This window comes from Triturus cristatus, chromosome 5_2, assembly GCF_964204655.1.
Source record: "Triturus cristatus chromosome 5_2, aTriCri1.1, whole genome shotgun sequence".
NCBI lineage: Eukaryota > Metazoa > Chordata > Amphibia > Caudata > Salamandridae > Triturus > Triturus cristatus.
This window is the reverse complement of record NC_140588.1, coordinates 741,931,025-741,951,723: the sequence shown is the minus strand read 5'-3', so window position 1 is coordinate 741,951,723 and position 20,699 is coordinate 741,931,025. Positions and strand designations below refer to the sequence as shown.

Below are 20,699 nucleotides of genomic sequence, written 5' to 3'. Positions count from 1 at the left end.
TCTCTACAATGCCACCACCATGGGATCCTGGATCTCTGCATGGGCAGAGGTGGCCCACCACCACCATTATAATATGGCAGTTGAACCACTGGGTTGGTGGAGGTCGAACTTCCACGGGTATGGCGTCTCCTCTAACATCCGCCAGGCAACACCCCTTCATTTGGAGAACACCTTTCCGACCTGATAACACAATGCTTACTCTGGGACTCGAACAGCATAATACTAGGCGACCTCAACCTACACTGGAATGATGGAAAGAACCCTCTGATCCAATCCATGAATGAACTTCTTCACAACAATAATCTTATCCAACACTGCACAGAGCGAACACATAACAGAGGCTCAATCCTGGATGCCATCATAGCACACGAAGACACACTCAATATTGACCATATCCTCCCTGTCGACTGGTCGACCACCACATCATTCTATTTCACATCAATCAAAAGACCCAATGGCCTCCTCGCGCAAAAGAATCTCCTCATTGGGTGAGAAACCTAAGACAGATACCCTTCACCGACCTAGAAGAAAGGGTAAGTGCACATCTTCCACCCACCACTTACGACCTGTCCACAACTGAACTTACTTCACACTACAAAGCAACAATGACTACCATACTTGAGCAAAGGGCTCCCCTGAAACAAAAAAAGGTCAGGAGCATTCCTTCGAGATCATGGTTCAACACAGACCTAAACTCTGAAAGAAGACAACTACGAGCTGCAAAAAAGACTCTGGCGAAACAACCCGTCCACAATCAACCTGGACCAACTCAAAACTGAATGCAGGGAATATAAAATGCACATCAAAAATGAAAAAAACTCCTTCTTCTTTAGTGCACTTAACAACGCAAAAAATCATCCCAAAGAACTCTTCAATCTCATTAGACAACAAACATCCAAGTCCCCCTCAACCACATTGCAGGCTTCCAAAGACCTATGTGACAGCTTTGCCAATTTGTTTAATGACAAAATCACCAAGATTGAGCTCTCCCTGTAGGACCATGTTAGAAATGGGATTTCTGGTTGGCTAGGGCTTGCGCCAAAGCCAGGTAGAAAACCACCACTCTAGTCAGGGCAAGGAAGTTACACGCCAAAGATAACCCCTGCTCACCCCCTTGGTAGCTTGGCACGAGTAGTCAGGCTTATCCCGGAGGCAATGTGTAAAGCGTTTGGGCGCGCACCCAGCAACAACACCCAAGGCCCACCACAAAAGAAACTCCACACAAGGTTATATATAAAAATAGCCTTTGTATTATACCAAAACACATTAGATAATATTCACACAATTTACACGGTGCCAACTGGCACTGGGCAGAATTTTACAAGGGACTACTACACAGGACAGGGCCACATGGACCACTGTCAGAATCAGCACAAATCACCAATTGCACATGTAGAACATATACTAACTGTAACACAAATTAGCACGGTAGAGCAAAACCAGTAACTACTGGCGCAATAATGACCTCAGCGTCATCACACTAGCATCAGGTATAAAACCTATCCTGCATCCATCACAGGGGGATAAACACATTATGCGATTTCTCATTAGTCTAACGCATTAGACCTAGCCACCTAAGTATAACTACACTAGGGGCGTACATCACACAGGGAAGCATTATCTCCCTAACATCAACCTAAACAGGTAGAACAACCTCCTAGGCAGAAATCCTATGTAGAGGTATAAAACACAGGGTGCGCAAAACATGCTATACACAGTACATTTCCTAACACCCAATCACATTAGCATGAATCACAATAACACCTCAATCACATTAGGGCCTGGTGCCTTATAAACCTAACAATCCCAAAAGCCCCCCTGGCCAACTGGCGATCGCAAAGGAGGGGCTCAAATGCCCTGTGTCTCAACAGTCAGGGCGCTCTGCAAAGGCAGCGAAGGTCAAGGTGCGAACTTCAGCGCGGACCTAAACGTTGCAGCTGGCACTAAGTGCTGCGCAGCTGTGCAAAACTATAGGTAGGGGCACTCCGTGCCCAGAGTTCTTCACTGGGACACTAAAACTCAACTGCGCCCAAAAATGGTCGCTGCCCTCATGTAAGAGCCACACCGGCTCTGCAACTAGAAGATGCTCCTCTCGTGGGAGTGCACTGGCTCTTGAAAAGGATTATGCCTCACAAAGAACTGTGTCCCTCCGTGGCTCACTTAGTCATATAATACTGGCCCCAAGCGTTGCAGTTGCCCACTGTCCAGCCGGGCAACTGTGAATATAGAAATTGGCCTGGGCACCCCTGGACCCGTCATGGGGACCCTAACACAAGCCACGTTGGAGCGGCCCTCTAGCAAGCGGGGCCACTCAAGAGACCAAAGCACCGGCACATGCTCAGACACCACCCCCCCAAACCACCGTAAGACTCAGCCCTCACTTACCGGGCTGCTTCGAGGACTCCTTACAAAGACTCCGGCCTTCTTCTCACCCGGTCCCGCTACCTGGGGACCGGGTCTTATCTCCGGCTGGCGCAGGGAATCCGCGGGGCTCTCGACGGTCCAGGCTGCATGCGTGCAGCACCGCCATGACCCCCTCGATGTAGAGGGCCGACACCTCTGCACTACTCGCGGCACCGGGGCTCCCCCTTCACCACGGGAGCCCCGGAGGAGAGAATGGACAGGGGCTGCCTGCACCGGCCGCCTTTCTTCACCCGGGCCCCCTCCTGGGACCCGGGACTCTACTTTTCCTCACGGAGCCTGCGAGGCTCCAGACGGCATCCCTTCTGTGTGGCGTGCGGGGCATCCCTTTCCACACGGAAGCCCGCCCACAGGGACGCAGTCTCTCCTGCCTTCCGGGTCGCGTTGGGCAGCGGCCCGGAAGAGATTTTATTGCGGCTCAGGCCGCGGCGGTGATTTTTCACTTGGTAAAGTGTGGGGTGGGCACCCGCTTTTAAATAAAAGCAGTTTGTGGCATATTCAGCGGGGTGGGCACCCGCAAAGGCATAAACTAAGGCCGCAATGCGGGGTGGGCACCCGCGCATTTAACAAATGCGGCAATGCCGGGTGGGCTCCGGCTTCGTAAAACAGCATCGATGCGGCGGCCACTGCGGGGTGGGCACCCGCCAGAACCCAACAACGAGGGGGAATCCCCATGCCAGGGATTCCCTCTACAAGGGACAGAAGCTCTCCTCCTCAGCTGCAGGGAGCACCGTGCCATGAAAAGCGCTCCCAGGGAACAAAAGTAGAACGCTCACAGGCACCTAAGGCAAAACACAAAGTCCTCAGGGATAAAGAAGCTAAGCACAAGGTCCCAATATTTCCCCAGGCATCCAGGGGCAATGCAGGGCCCAGGGGCCAGCACACAGGGCCCTCCAGAAGGGAGGCAGCCCCCATGGCAGTCCCTCCTGGGCCCCACCAGCAGCAAGCCCTCCTCAGGCAGGATCCAAAGCAGAACATTTTGTAAGGGGACACAGCCCCTTTTTATACACATGTTACCTTTGTCTCAAGGTGCAGGGGAGGGGCGAACCAGATGCAACTGGTTCTTGAGCCCTTTGTTTTGCTCAGCCCCTCTCCCTATTCACAGAACAGGCCAGGGTCATTAGTCGCACCACAGGGGGCGGAGCCAGCATTGTGTGGGGAAAGCCCAGCCCTATTCAGGTCCCAGGTGTACTCCTCCCACCCATCTGGCTGCTGATCTCCCCATTCACCACTGGGTGACTCCTCCTGACTCTGGGGATTCCCTAGCCCGTCACATGACCTCAGGCAGCCAATCGCCAGACAAGGCACTCATCTCACACTGCACACAGAAATGCATTCCTATGGGAGGGCAGGTCAGTCTCACTCAATGTAACCCAGAGCGCACGCACTTTCCACTGGGACACAGTGTGAAAGCGCCTAGAGGCCTAAAACCACTAGTACAACACAGGACAAAGGCTAGGATAATGCAAAAAGTTCTAGGGGTGAACTTGCCAGAAGGGCCAAGTCCAACAGACCACCTCCACCCACCCAACAAAAGCCCGCCACCCCGCCATCATGCCAGACTGTCTCAAAATCAGCCAAGTCACACCGCTACTGAAAAAACAGGGCTCTGACCCAAATGATGTCAATAACTTCAGGCCTGTCTCCAATCTCCCGTTCTTAGCCAAAATACTTGACAAATGTGTTCTCCTTCAACTCACCCATCGCATGGACACCAACCTCCTTCTAGACCCTCATCAATCAGGTTTCAGAAAAGGGTGCAGCACAGAGACAGAGATCCTAAATGTCATAGATGATGTTTACAAATCACTCGATAAAGACCGATGCTGTCTACTCATACTCCTGGACCTATCGACAGCCTTCGACACGGTAGACCACGAACTGCTCATCAATGTACTCCGAGAAAGCGTTGGAATAGAAGAGATGGTCCTACAATGGTTTACCTCCTTTCTGCATAACCGCTCCCAAAGAATAAAAATCTAACATTTCAGGTCTGACCTACGCCCCATAAGCAGATGCCTCCCACAAGGATCAGCTCTCTCACTCTCACTGTTCAACATTTACATGGAGCCCCTCACCACCATACTCAAAAAAGCCAACATCCCCTTCCATCTCTATGCAGATGACACCCAGATATATCTAGAAACTTCCTCCATTGGTGACATTCAAAGACTTAATCACACCCTTAGGGAAGTCCAACACTGGCTATCCCACAACCACATGAAACTCAACCAAGATAAAACGGAAATCCTTCTCATATCCTACAACGAGCAGACCCCCCAAAATAACTGAATGGTTAAAAGCCATTGATGCTCTCATCTGCAATCTCATCCCGGCTGACTCCGTAAAATCACTGGGACTCTAAACTATACTTGGTGAAACATATCAAGACCACCGCAAAGAGTTCCTTCTTCAGCCTAAGACTACTGAATAAAATAAAACCCTTCATCCCCCCCAATGACCTTAAACAGGACGCACAATCCCTGGTCCTGTCCAGATTGGACTACGGGAATGCTAGCTTCACAGGCATGGCAAAATCTTACCTAGCTCCCCTCAGATCAACTCTTAATGCAGCAGCCAGAATGGTCACTGGAGTAAAGAAATACGAACACATCTCCCCAGCTCTCAGAGAGTTAAAATGGCTACCAATCGAAATGCGTGCCAGCTTCAGAACTGCTTGTCTCACACACAAAGCGCTACACATGGGCAAACCTGCCTCCCTGGCCTCCAAACTCAACAAAGCAGGGCAGACAAGGAATCTCAGGAGCACCAACACTTTATTTCTCATCCTTCTGAAAACTTGCAAGCAAAAAACTCTATCGCGCTCCTTCTCTGGAAATGCACCAAAATTTGGAACGCCATCCCAGTCCATATCAGGACTAACCCATCCTTCAAAAAATTCAAAAGCCAACTCGATGACCTCTTCCTCAACCGAACTCTTCCAAAAGGATAGCTAACGCATAACGCGGAATCTTGCACATTGGAGAGGACAGTCACTGGGATAAGATTGACTTTTGCAGCACCTAACTCCTGATTCACTCCTCTGTCCCCCCTCCCTAAAACAGGACTCGTTGAGAATCAATATGTTTACTACTGCTATACTTTGTATTAAACTGCACATGACCAATGTTGTAAATCGCTCCAATACCCTCGGGTCTGGCCAGTGCTATAGAAAACTCTTAAATAAATAAAAATAAATAAGGTATGGCGGTGCCCGGACCGCCATACTCGTAATAAGGCCCTATAAGTCTGTTGCGTTCTTCTAATACTTATTAATGTTAAAAGGATAATGACTTGCAAACGCTACACTTTTTTACCATACCAATGTAAAATCTACTTTAACAGAATATTTAATGTTACAAACATAACACATTCTATTCCCACTTCACTGCAAACAAAGTAAACACATATCTATAACAATAAATACTTAGCCTTATGTATTCCCACTACAATATAACTTACCTCAGGGAAGTTTTTGGACAGTAAAAAGGTTGAATATTCTATTACCACTCCGGAATAAAATAAATCAGGGAAGGTGTTAGACACTAAAGGGGCAAAATGTACTATTTCCAGTCCAATCCAACTTAACCCTGAGAAAGTGCTTGGACTCTAAAGATGCAACATTGTCCATTCCCAATGCCATAAAACTTTTCTCAAGGAAGGTTTTGGATCCTAAAAGAGTTAAATATATTATTCCAACTCCAAGATTAAATAATTCCTGGAAGGTATTGGATGCTAAAGAGGTAACATTTACTATTCCGACTTCAATTTAACTTAACTCAGGAGAGTGCTGGACACTAACGATACAACATTATCCATTCCCACTGCCTGGACTAAAACTTATCTCAGGGAATATTTTGGACACTAAAAGGGTGAAATATACTATTCCCGCTCCAAGATAATATAAGTCAGGGAAGATTTTAGACACTGAAGATACAACATATACTATGATCACTGCAATGAAACATATCTCAGGGAAGGTTTTGGACATTAAAGGGGTTAAATATACTGTTGTCTCTCGAAGATAAAATAATTCAGAAAAGATGTTGGACACCAAAGGGGTAAAATTTACTTTTCCTACTCCAACATAACTTACCTCAGGGAAGGTGCTGAACACTAAAGAGGCAACAGTGTTCATTCCCACTGTGATAAAAAATATTGGCGAAGGGTTTAGACACTAAAAGGGTTAAATATACTATTCCCACGACAATGTAAAATAAGTCAGGGAAGGAGTTGGACTCTAAGGGCCTGTTTCTGATGTGGATAGGAAGGCCTCCTAACGGCATTTGCCCTTACGAAATCAGATAGAGAACGTGTCTTTCCAACCGACTCGGAAAGGTTTCCGACCGCCTGAGTATGATGCAAGTTAGGCGTTAGGAACATCGCAATCTGAACTCGATGGCATTTGGAATGACCGAGTCGTTTGGAGCAGAATCATACGTCCCTACTGGCCCCGTTTCTGAACGACCAAGTCCGATGCTGGATTTGGACAGCCTTTCCGAATAGGGCTGTACGTCACAAATCAGCATTCGGAATCAGACTTTGGTTCCCCATAGTGAGCCCTCCTGCACCTGGAACCTTCCCAATCGGGGCCGTGGGGGTACCCATGGGTCCCCCTTACCAGCCATGCACCGTGTGGCAGGCAACAGGGGTTGCTGGCCACAGGGTGCCCGGTTTTCTCCAGCCACCCCTTTCTTCGATGGGAGCCTATGCATTTGGTCGGAACAAAGGCTCCCATTGAAGTCAATGGGAGTCCAACCAAGTCGTATCAGGAAGCATCCGGATGGATCGTACTCGATCGGTTGGACTCTCCTGATTAGGGCGGAAACCATTCCCAAAACCGTTCGGTCGGAAAGCTTTCCAAACCGCATCGGAATTGTGCCCTAAATGGGCAGCAATTACTATTCTCACTACAATCGAACTTAATTCAGGGTAGGTGCTGGACACTAAAGAGGCAACATTGTTCATTCCCATTTCAATATAACATAGCAATACTAAATAGACAAAAATTACAATACCTTCACTACTACAAAAGAAGAAACTCAAAATATACCACACTTTAAAGTTAACATTTACTATATTCACCACAATATTAACAAGCTGAACATCTAAAAAAAAAAACTATTTATTCAAAGTTAAAATAATTGCCATAATGTAAATGTTTATTATCCATACAACATTTTCAAATATATTTCATACAAAAGTACATAAAATATTTACATATGAACATGTTTAACACAATACTATATTTGAAAATATAATATAAATGTAATTAAAATTATATTCATGATTATAAATAATATAACTTAAAAAATGTTTTGTAAATATATAACATATTTTTTAAATAATTAAATGTACACAAAAATTATCATTGTCTTAATAATTGAATATTTTTCCTATTAATAAACAAATATTAAAATATGTCCATAATTTATTTTCTACCTAAACACAATTTTTTCAAATGTACTTTAAAAAAAATGAACATACAAACAATATACAATAATACATAATTGTATAAAATACTTCCCATCCTTACCCCCATAAACCCAACATCCCGCTTTTAATATTTATTATGTTTTTCAAAAAATTGAAAAAAACATTCAAATATATTCATTAATACACTATTTTTATAAAAACTTTCCACCCTTATAACCTATAAACCCAGCATCCGGCTTCTAAAAAATATAATTTTACTAAATAAAATAAAAAAATTCTTATTAAAAACAAATTATAAACAAATACTATGAATAAAAAAACATAAGAATAGAATTCAATGCACACTGTTTATAACTAAAAAATTATAGTATGCACAATGATATTAACTAAATCGATATTATTAAGTATTAAATACAGCGCCTAAAATCGATATATATATATTTTTTTATAACAATTTTTATTAAAGTTAAATCACAGAGTCATCATTGCAATATCATATTACATGTCACATATAGCGAATTACAATGCATCAATAGTCATAAGTTACATAGATGAGGCGGTTAGGAGTTTACTGTTCCGTTCTTCTGCGCATCGCCATATCTTCTGTTGGTGATGTACAAATATCCCCCCTAAAAGCATTCCACCCCCCACTTCCTATCCCACTTCTTGGGGAAACGTCGTAGTTTATAGACCTCCTTCTCTGCTATCATGCACCTATCCATTTTCGCCACCCATCCGATCGTCAAAAGCCGTTTATTGGATCTCCAAAGCATTGCGATAGCTCTTTTCAATAGTAGCAAAATCGATATTTTTGATTATGATATTTTTGTATCATAATATTCTTGACACAATATTTATGTTACACTAAGGGGCCGTGTACGATCTCACTAGGAAGGCCTCTAGTCGGGTTCCTCGAATGAGAAAATCCGATTCGGAGCCTATGTTTCCGGCCAAATCTGCCCCCGTTCTGAATGACCAAGTACGATGCGTTTCTGAACCTGCTCCGTCAGTCTGACTCATTTGCAGCCGAATCGTGCTGCGCAATGGAGTCGGCTTCCGAACGAGTGAGTAAGCTGCACAATTCAGAGAGCAGTATCGACTCTGTCTCAGTGAGACAAAACAGCTGTGGGAATCAGACTTCGGGAGGCTGTAGTGGGCCTCCCTTCACCTGGTGCCCTCTAAAGCGGTCCCGTGGGGGTAACATGGGTCCCCCCTTTCCCTGCATGCACATGGTGTACGCTTTTCCCCACCCACTCCTTTTTGCTATGGTAGCCTGTGTACGCGTTCAGTATACAGGCTCCCATAGAATTCAATAGGAGTCCGAGCGAACCAAGTCCGTCACCATACGGGTGTATCGGAATTGGACGCTAGGACTCATGGAGCACAATTCACTAGGAAAGCCCTCTGGATCCGAATCGTATGGAGGGCTTTCCTAGAGAGATCATACTCAGCCCCTATGTGTTTATTTAGATATTTTTTCCGAACACCCCACAGGGCACTGGCGCCAGCCCTATCCTGATATTCCTACATTGGCTCCCTGTGTAACAGTGTGTAAAATTCAAATACTGCTGTCTAATGTTTAAGGCCATCAAAGGCCTGGCTCCACAATTCATAGAGTATAGATTTCAGGAATACACCCCCTGTCTGGCGCTCCGTTTTTCATCTGCCAATTTTCTAAGCATTCCAAGATTCAGATATAAACATATGGGTGGACATGGGTTTTCAGTCTTGGCACCCATGCTTTGGAATTCCTTGCCACTTCATCTATGCATGGAAACCAAACTTCTTCATCTTTAAGAATGCAATTTTGGTTTCAGACTAAATATAAAATTGGAATTTAGAAGGGTTGTGTAAAGGAAGCCCCTTCCAAATACCGATACCTTAACATATGAATTAGTAATATGCGACCAAAATCCAGTTCAAAACATTAATAGTTTAGTACCAAATCCCAGTTGGGGGTAACCATTCTCAAACGGGAAGGGGTCCCATAGGGAGCCACAGCCCTTTGTGAATGTCGCCAAAAATGTTTTTTAGGAGCAGGTTGTGGTCTATCCTACCATTGCCTGCTCCTAAGAAATGCTTTTAAAGTTATTATCTTCTTTTCTAAAAAAATCCAGTTTTAAGGAAATGGGCTGCATTTCTTTTTTTAATGGTTTCTCTATTTAATAGCAATCACAGACATGTTAGTCTGCTCACAACGGCAGGCCACCATGCCTATGATTTTAACCAATGTAGTGGGTCTCAATTTGCGATCTGCCTTTTGCAGGTTGGTCGAATTGAGACCCATTACAAAACTGTATTTTGTGAACCTGCCTATTAGTACATAGGGTGGTTTGTAAAATACCAATGCATTCAATAAAAGTTGTTGTGCAAACTGCACCCACTTCAACCAAATCCTACTAAGAAATCACGAATTGCAAATTGTTATTTGATGCAATTTATTAGGAATCTTTTAAAAGACTGCCTCTGCAAAGAGTTGTACATTCACTAAGGAATGTAAACTCCAGGACTGATAGGCTCCCTAATCACAAAATTAGGGTTAAAAAAGACCTAAAGACAAAGGGCCTGATTACAACTTTGGTGGTCTTGGGACAGCCGTAGCGTCGGTGTTGGATTCCCTAGGCAGTCCGTCCGCAGAATTATGATGTTGGAGGTTTGCTGAACAAAAGACCACAGCAGCACCGTCGACACTGCCAGCCATTCGAAGACAGCCTTGACGTTGGTCAGGAGAAAGCAACTGTCAAAGGACTTTACAGAGAAGTTCACCACCGTCTGAATTACGAGTTGGCTTTCCGAAAAGCTGACCGTGGCGGGAAGGCCACCTGCTTCGAATCAGCAGAATCTAGGACTTTGGGGTGCATGCTAACCCAATTCCTTTTCTTCCCTTCAGGCTCCCACACAGATCCCTTTCTCCAGGAACCCCCTTCACCGCAGCATCTTGACCCTGATGAAAACGACCCTGTTGGCATCAAAATCCAGGTCTGTCCTTTTTGTACTATTTACCCATAGACTGGACTGGGCACAGATGGACCAGACTCCAGCAATGGAAAAATGATCGTAATAGGTATTTTTTCACGTGTCATGCATATGTGTACATTCAACACTTGAGCAGTCAAAATATACACACAAGCATCGACATATATGAAAAAATATACACCGCCTTCAGAAACCCCACCGTAGGGCCAGCAGTCACATCGTAATGTGGTGGGTGGGAGACTGCTGCCGTGGCATTCTTCAAGGGAACGCCACTGCAGCGGTACAGCAGTTAAATCGCCAAACTCCTAATCAGACCCAAAGTACTTTCATCTAATGGAGAAAAAAACAAATATGTAAAAAAGCCCCAAAGAAGCAAACTGTACTATATTGAATGGCCACTGAGAATGCGGTTCACAAGGCAACTATGCCATATATATATGAACAGATAGTGTAGTTTCCAAGTGTGAATTAATGTTTTGATTTTTACAAAATATACATTTCTACTTGCAAAGCGATTTCTTCACTTGTAAAATTCCACCTGTACGATTTAATATTACAAGTGAGTCCATCTCCACACACGAGCATGATGTGTACATTCACTGGTAATGGAAGTTTTGCATAGTAGGTGGACATCCAGAAATGTCCAGACAGAGAGAGCGAGATTGAGAGATTTTAAGAAAGAGAGAGATGGATTGAGAGAGAGAGAGAAAGAAAGGCAAGAGGGAACTAGAGAGATTGAGAATGTTCCTAGAATTTACCATTTATATAAAGAGGGGACATTCAGGTTGTAAACCCATATTTGCATGTGTAGAATTTATTTAGGAATTGGCCTTGTCATGAGGAAGGAAGAGGATGTTTTTAAGATCAAATCATCTAACTGAGTCACAAAGTGCCCCTCCAAGACTCCAACAGTGACCTAAGTCAAATGAAATGAAAAAGAAGCAAAGAAGGGGGCCAGCTTCTTGTTTCCCTGCCCACTTTTAGCTTGCCTAAGGCTTGTAAGGTGCAAGCTTCATTGCCTGTTAAGAATTGGCAATTTCCCCCAGGTCAGTTGGGGACAATATACCCAGCCCCCCCACATTTTGCAGCCTGGAGAGGCAATGCAGCCCTGCACCTGAAAGTCCCCTTTCTACCAGATTGGCTTAACTATGAGCAAACTGCTGGAGTTAGAGGGAGTGATGGGTCATAGGATCATGGGCAGCAGCTACCTTTTCTCCTCCTGCTCTGTTATAGCTCTCTGAACATCTGAACAATGCTAATAAGCTATTCTATTCGTCAGTAAATTGTGCAGGTTTTAGTGTACATGCCAGCTGCATCTCCATGAGCCCCACCTACTCGCAGTAAGGGTGTATGGTGGTGGCTGACAAGAAAATGCAGTGCATGAACACTGTTGCTCCCCTCTGGTGCAACCTTTGCCATACGACAATGCTAGAGTTCTTAGAACGCAAGCAAGTTATTGGTGGTGCAACAGAGTGTCCAGTTTATCCCTGCAGGTAGTGCTAGCACATTGCCAGCTAGATCAGCAAGGGATGCAGTGCACCTCCTGAAAAAACATTAAGAGTAGCTTTCATTTAATCTTATTGAAACATTTACAGTTACACAAAAAGGAGCATTGAAATGCCCCTATCAACAGCCTCTCCTTCTTTGGGGTGTAGCATTGAACAGGAAAGTATGAGAGAAAGAGTCTGTATGTGAATGAATGTGTGGTGGCTTCTCCCTCCCACCTTCTGGGCTCTGACTGTTACTGTTGTCCACTTCTAGCCAGAGTCGCAAGGGTTTCCATTGGGTAAGCCAACATAGCACCCATCTCTCCCTCTATAATTGGCAGAGCTGAAGAAGAGACAGAAACCGACAAACATGGACACCAGGAGCTGTGAATGAGGGGTAGGGGAAGCTGTTGAGAGCTAGTATTTTTTTTTTTTACAAACCCAATGACTCTGCAATGTGACTTGTTTATAACTTGAATATTCTCTCTTCATAAAGCTGAATGTTCTATTAGCCCTGTGGCCTGCCATAGCTGTCTATACTAGCGTTTAAAGTTATGGTCCTATATCATTTACACTCTCCTTCTGCTGAAGTGAAAATGAAGAACTTTTATTTTGAATGGTGGTGAATATAATCCATTATACATTGAAAACTTATTTTTTTCTTTTCTCATTATTTCAGAAATGTGTGGTAAGCTTTGGTGTTGGGTTAAGGATAGGAGCAAAATTAGGGTTGTTTGAAGAGTTAACCCCTTCAGTGCCACGCCCTTTCCCCGCCCTGTGCCGGCCGTTACATTAGCGGGCGGGGTTTATGACGAGCTGGACTCGTCATGGGCACAGCGCAACCGCGGCCCATGACGAGTCCAGCTCGTCATGGGCACTGAAGAGGTTAAGGTTCTATTTGGGATTATGATTAATGTCAGGTTTATGTTGAGATTTAGGAACAGGATTCCATTTACAGTTTATATCAGGGGTAGATTAAGAATAAACGTTATGTTTACATTCAAACAAGGGTAAGAGTTAGGTTCATGATTGTAATAAGGGATATGTAAGGTTAAGGTTAGTGTTGAAGAAAGTGTGAGAATTTTTGTTTGAGTGTGTTTAGGCGTAGATTTTGGCTTAGGTTTAAATTTAATTTAGGTTAAGATTAGGTTTGCCATGGATTTTCTACATCTAGCCTTCTTTATGAAGTGTTTGTTTGATTGTTAATTTTATATAAAAATCATTTTTCATTTTGATGGATTCTTCACGATCCATCTTCACATATGCATTTAATTATTATTATTCGTCAATACCATGCACATCTCTTGAAAAATGTGACTGTTATAAATATAATTGTAGTTAAATTTACTGGTATGCATTTCTTCCAAAAACTCCTAATATGAGAACATGTTCTCCGCTGAGGCTGTTCTCCGCTGAGGATTATCATATTTGTATGTGCACGGGTTAACTCTTCTTTTTTTTTCCATGACACTTGACCAAGAAACAGTTCCCTATCTTCTATATGTAAATTTTCCAGTGGACAAAAAGTTGTTTTGCTTTGATTCAAAAACATTTTCTTCAATGTTTTAAGCCATGTGACTTGTTGCACGTAATACATGTCATACCTAAACTTGGAATGCCCTACTTCACTGTCACTTGAAATATCCATGGATAACTCCCTTTCCAAATTCAGCACCACAAAAATACACATTTTCTAAGTACTTAACTTATTGTTATAAAGGCTTTACTTTAATAAATATGACATGACTTCTATAATGTCGCATTTAAGACTTTTGTAAACACTTTTAGCATTTATGGGGCAGGATGTCATAACTGTATGGGTTTGAACTGAGATGTAGTATATGAATTTCAAAAAGGTGCTAATCAGCAATAGCTTTATGCAGTCTGTTAGTTACCTAATGGGGTACTCCATTGTCCATGTTGCAATGGAGTGATGCACTGCTGGACAAAACTATCTATCTAAATAGGCTTGCATTGCTTCAAGGGATGTTTTCACAGGGACAACGCTTGAAGAGTATAGCAGTTTCGAATCTCAGCAGATCAAGCACATAGCAGCCTGTGTTGTGGCTTCTGTCCCTTTGGTATATTATAATGTTCCCCACTAGTCTAAGTGCCAAGTCACCACATACCTCATTTGATAATGCAGCTTTATCCGTGGCCACTTTGACAGCCCCAATGAAATCTACGGCTCACAAACCACTAATGTTAACTTGTGAAATGAATAATTACCATTAACGCTGCTAATTCTTAGCCGAGTATAGTTACATTTTAAGTTAAACAAGGCAGTTTAAACTCCAAGATAATAATATTCTTTGAGTCATGAATTTCAAAGCATGTTTTACTTGAGTTAATATGAACTCAGCAGGAAGTTCAATGTAAGAAATAAGCAAGTCACTGCTAGTAATAGAAAAAACATATATGCCATAATGGACTCCAAAAACAAACATGCAGCTTCAATACGGAAGCTGGAAAAGCTTTCTGTTTTATTTAAGAAAAGGAATGGTTCCCTTTAGCAGCATATTTTGCCTTTATATTAAACAATATATAGTCCTTATTAAAGTCTGCTGAGAGATTAACCAAAACAGCTACATGTACGAATAATTCCTTTGTATTTGCATAGTGTTCAGAAGGGCCTTACCAGCAATTGAAGAAGATGCTGTTACGTCTTGAGGATCCTGTAACTTTCAATATTTGGCCCTTCTATTCTATAAAAACAGAAAGAATGCAATTTCAGAGCTCAATGATAGCACATTAAGTAAAATATTAAACTCAATATTGCTGAAACCAAGATTCAAAGTTCATATGGTATTTTAGGAGATTTTAATTTCACGTGGTTCCCTGGGGATTCTCTAAAGTAGAATACCTTCAGTTTTCCTATACACTAATGAAATTGTGTGAAACATATTCTCGGAGATCTCAGTTCTCTCATGTTAGTTTTAAAGATATTCAAACAAGATATAATACAACCTAACAAGAATTGCTTAAAAGTATGCATATATTGTTTTTTTAAAACTAAAAACACCACATGAATGGCACATCATACCATTATCAATACATTACAATATTTTGGTTCTGCACTTGCTTTCTCAATATTTGCTTTATAATCACTCTTTGTGGGAAACCTGAAGGAGTACAAGAATACAATGTGTGCCAAGGTGATTACTAGACTGACAATAATAATCCACTTATTTTCAAGTAAGCTCCTTATATTACTAGCACCATATTAGTTGCTGCTACCTATAGATTAGAATGCATATACAATAACGCTTACGATTTATCTTCCACATGACACTTTGCTTGGAAAATTGCAATACATTTCCAATCTCTGAAATTTAATAATGATAGGCAGAAATCTTATGCATATCTTTGTAAGGTTATCCAACAATATTGGTGAGATGCATGTAAAAGGATTGATCATATTCAAGGAAAGGATTTGAACGTTACTTAGGCAGGCAAACAACTGGCTGTCATAATAAATAGTCAAACCATTGTTAGCACACAAGTAAATGTATGTACTATTGGTTTGTTAATTTTTTTAGAGTCTTTACTTCTCACACTTTAAACACAGACAGTCATCAAATAACATGAGTAACAGAGAACCAAAATTAAAGCATCACCATCTATGTGACCAAATTGAACACATCAATAGAACAAAGTAAAGTGGTTGATCATTATTACATAATGTGAGAATACTATAGTTTGGAGTTACAATGAAAAGAAATTAACAACCTTCTTCTTGCTTTGGCCCTGTCATTGTATTTGTCTTTATGTGACCAGCCTTTTTCTCTCATCTAGTATCAAGTGTTCAATCAAGAATTGAACCATTACTGATATAAGAGAAATCCTTTTGTACATAGGTGATATCATGAATTTGAGGTTTGTTTTTAATACATCAGTTTTATTCTAATTGGACAGATGTTAACGTGTATATATACTGTTTAGGTAGTGGTGGAATCTATAATTTGCAGTACGGGTAGTGAAGAAGCAGTAATGTTGCAGTAATGTTGCTGAACTAAGCCAGGGGTTATGAAAGAGGACTGTTACGGCACCAAAATTGACATGTTTAACCCAGGCATAGCCTATCTCAAAGACTATCATAGTCCCCTTTGTTGTAGTTTTGTTAAGAAATGTTGAAAGCAGCAGATATTTGACATACTGGACCAAATTGATTACCATAGCAAAGTAATAACAGTCCAGGGCTGTATTACATAAAGGTTCCCAGGGGTGCAGCAGGCTTGTGCACCTGCTTTCTTCTCCACTGGAGCACTTGCAATTACAGAAGGGTCTACAGATACTTGCGCAACTCTTTCTATAATATAAGTTGTATTGTGCACTTACTTGTAGCACAAGTGCAGTCACATGGGAGCATTCCACTTGCAAATTGTGAAACACTTTGCCATCTGTGCCCATGCCATATTACAGATGCAGGCATAGAAGCAAAGGAGCTGTCAAGAGATGCACTACAAGGCACACAGTCAATGCGCCCATGAGGCTGAACCTTGAAAGGGAGAACCAGACATCTCTCTGCAGGTCTGTACTGTCACAGTCACTTACTGCACCTGCCTGCTGGAGGATCTTTGTCCCCCTTTGATGTGCAGGCCAGTTGTTGTGTGCCTAGTTGAAGGCAGACCAGACGCTTTAATCGGAATGGTTGATCTTTCATTAATGCACTGCCCCCAATGTAGGCAAGAGTTTGCAGCTGTGCTAGAGACAGTGCATTCCCTGTTAGAAGGTGCTCTATTCCTATCATCACCAATCGCACTCAGTTTAAGGTGCACCACATGCAGACCATGACGATGTGCCTTATACATAAATTGGAACAAGAATTAATATATAAGCAGTACTTCTGAGACGATATACTCACAGTGAATAAACACTAATGGATGAACTAATTTACCTGAGAATATTATAATTGTATGGATAATCAAATTGTATTTAGTTCAGGCTTGACAGCACAGCTGTTGACAGATCTTATGTTATCAACATGAAAAGAGCTTTAAGAAATACTACTGAGAGTTGTGCTTCGGCTCTGCCCAAATGTTGGTTGCCTTAAGTATAGATTTTGATTGGGCAAACAATCTGTGGTTAGGTGAAAAAGTGTGTTAGTATTTCACCTTCTGTATTTGAGAAAGCGTATGCTTCATACAGCAAGAATGAGTTGGTTATGGTGACAAGCCAATGATCAAGGCAAAAGATCGGAAATGTTTATAATGCAAAGTTGCATCAATGTCGGTAGGTCGGACTTATTTCCTATGAAAAGCATTTGTTAAAACCAATTGGCCTTTGAGGGTAGATTTTCATTACACTGAGTTAATATTTAGAAACAGGTATTTTGTTATGTGGGATGTCACAGATTACCATAATATACAACACATTTTGAATTATTACCCCCTGTGACGAATCCTTGTGGTAGAGATTTTCTGTTTGAGAAAACATGTAATGCCATTTTAGTAAGGGTTTATATTGTTATGCCAACTGAAATTTTTTACAATTTTTACAATTTTCTGATTATATACCAATGTTGAATACAGTAGATATGAGCTTGTTATGTGAACAAACATGTGATAAAGGTTATAGCCCTTATTCGTTCATTGGAAAAAGGTATGTGAGAGGCCGTAGATCAATTGGTCTCATTATGAAAACGTAAGGCCAACACAGTAAGATTGACCTATTTATTGCAAAAATCATATGTGAAAGCCAATAGGCTTTTAAGGGTGGATTGCTTCTTGACATGGATTCTCACAGATTATTGTAGTGGGCAATAGTTTAGATGCTGGTTTCCTACTCTGGTTTCCCATTACACAAACCCAGGAGGTAGAAGAGTTGCACTTTTATAATACTTGATAGCCCTCTTGGGAGGAACTAACCCCTAGCACTGCAGGTCTCCTTGGACTCTGCCTCGTTCTTCCACTGCTGCCAACAACCTGCTCTGTGCTTTCGTGCCGCCTTGCAATCCATGCCAGTAGTGAGTTAGCCAGTTGTTATGTTTAATTCTTGAGTTAACTTTTCCTTTCCTATAAACACTGCCCATTTTCTGTTTTGTGTCCTCAGTAAGTTAGACAGCCTATTTTTTTACCTGATTGTGCACTTTGTATTACTGTTTTTCCTTTTCTGTACCAAACCATTATTGTGAGAGATGTCGCCACGCCGCCCACTTATCTCCTGCCCAATTTGCCGTTCCCACCACAAAACAACTCGCCCGACCTATTTAATGGAGCCCGAAGTGTGGGCGCGAAGCCAGCATGCCAAAGGCCTATCATTGTTACTACCTCCGTCTGAGGAAAGCGGCCCCTCCAGGACACCAGACTTCTCTGTGGGTCTGACCTGCTATTTTTGCTGCTTTAAGTGCATGGTTGGTGGTGGGATATATTTGTGCTACAGAATGTAGAATTATTACCAGACCTAACAGTTCTGAATCTCCTAAGACTGAGTTACTGATGCTTGAAAGGTACAGACAGACAATTAATCTTTCGCTTACTAGATTTGCATGCACTATGCCATGGATGTAGAAGGTCATGTTCTTTTGATTGATGTGCCCATCAGTTACAGTGATACTTGCCGTGACCTCTTCTACCATGGGCTCCAACTGCCTGAATATACTGGTATATTCTTCCTGTTCTCCAGGCCTTGGAAAGTTTAAGAACCCTTTTACCAAGAACGTACCAGAGGTGACTCATCTTCCACTGGCTGAGCTAGGATATATGTGTGAACACTGCAAAGCAAATATCTCCACTGTTGAAAATGGCAAGTGAGAGCTTGTTGTTGAGAACATTCCCTATGAAATGCCTCCTTATGAATCTCATACCCCTCATTGACTGTTGATTCACAAGTGTCATTAGTGGGGGCTATGCCTATTTCATTTGTGGATCCTGAATACACATATGGCTGCATTTGAACTGGACTGGTGCTCAAAATCCTGTGGTATATCGTTCATGCTAGGAGACACTTTAGTGACCACCCATTAGAATGAACGCAAGGTCAGAGAGCCACCTAAAAAACTACTAGATTATTTCCAGCCTTAATTCCAATGTATGGCATGATTGGATGAAATAAGAAAGAATGCAGAAATATAAGAAGAATTTGCCATTCCACCGCATTACTTTTAGAACCAGTGGTAGACCAATTAGATTTTCATGCTTAGATGCTAGGTCAAAATAGTTTGGCCTTAGATTAACTTTTGGTGGCCAAAAGGGGGGCTTCCTCCATTGTGGGTTCTTAATGGCCCACTCATCTTCCCAAAACTTCATTCAGGATACATGAGGAGATAGACCAGATCAAAGATAGATCTAATTCTAGATGACATCTGAACGTTGTTGGACAGCATATCCTGGCCCTTAGGTATGAAAATATTTGAAATAATTGTTGCATACATTTTAATTGTGTTTATTTTAAAGGTTTTGAGTAATGTACATCATCCTATGTTCTTGTGAAAATGAAGGAACTACAAGTACTTTTCAACTAGCCACTCTTCAATTAGATGAGGATGGTGATAATGAAGAAATAAAAGTAGAAGTATTGAGCCTTTTGGCAATTGAGTTGTTGTAAGAATTAGACCTCCCAGTAAAACAAAGTTCTGAAAATATGATTATGGGTTATTATTGCCTTAAAATTGATGTTTCTTGTGCACATACTGCTTCATAGATTGATATGTTATATATTCATACTTAGATGTTTTTATATCAATCAGAAGTGATCATTTGTCTTAACAAACTTGCTAAGTTCTAGGACTCTAGTAGGCCCAGCAGCCAATTTATTCATTGTTGTACATTTGCACATTTCTTTCTTACTGTGGAAGAGGAGTAGCCTTATTTTGAAGATTGCAAACTAGAAGAGTGATTTTAAAAACGTATTGAAGTCAGCATGGTATCTACAAATACTATCTCCTTTTCAAGGTCATCTTACATGTTCTTCATGTGAACTTCCTACCACCTGCTCCATTAGATACATTTTCCTAAAAGTAACAAGTTTGATTCATGTGCTTATGTTCAAACGAATGAAATTGATTTACAATATATTTAAATGGTTGAAATTGTTTTAGCTTTTATGCTTCCATTGACCTCATTTTGAGCAGGAGAAATTGGAAGTGACACACATAGAGGTTGCTTCCGAAAGGCTAATGAAATGTCCAGGTATTTTGCTTGTTTTCATAGTTTTTGAATGAATTACACAACCATTGTAAGGATACAGTTAAACAATTTGGCACACAACTAGTTTGCACAGCACTTCAATAACCAAAACTGCTTTACAGTGGTGACTTCCATAAATAAAGGGTGGTGAGTGGGAGGGGGATCCCGGGAGGAGGGGTCATGCAGGGTGAAGGGTGGCGGGATGGTTAGAAAAATAGATTTTAAACATAAAAAACGTACCTTCAGCTGCTGG

General features: G+C 41.9%; 1 protein-coding gene across 1 annotated transcript in view; it reads right to left on the bottom strand.

Annotated features, from left to right (window-relative positions):
• Positions 1 to 20,699, bottom strand: part of CYSLTR1 (cysteinyl leukotriene receptor 1) — a 513,637-nt gene that overhangs the window by 248,896 nt on the left and 244,042 nt on the right. The window contains exon 2 of the mRNA XM_085607846.1: positions 14,959 to 15,025. The gene's annotated coding sequence lies outside the window, so the exon portion shown is untranslated. The remainder of the gene's footprint in view (positions 1 to 14,958; positions 15,026 to 20,699) is intronic.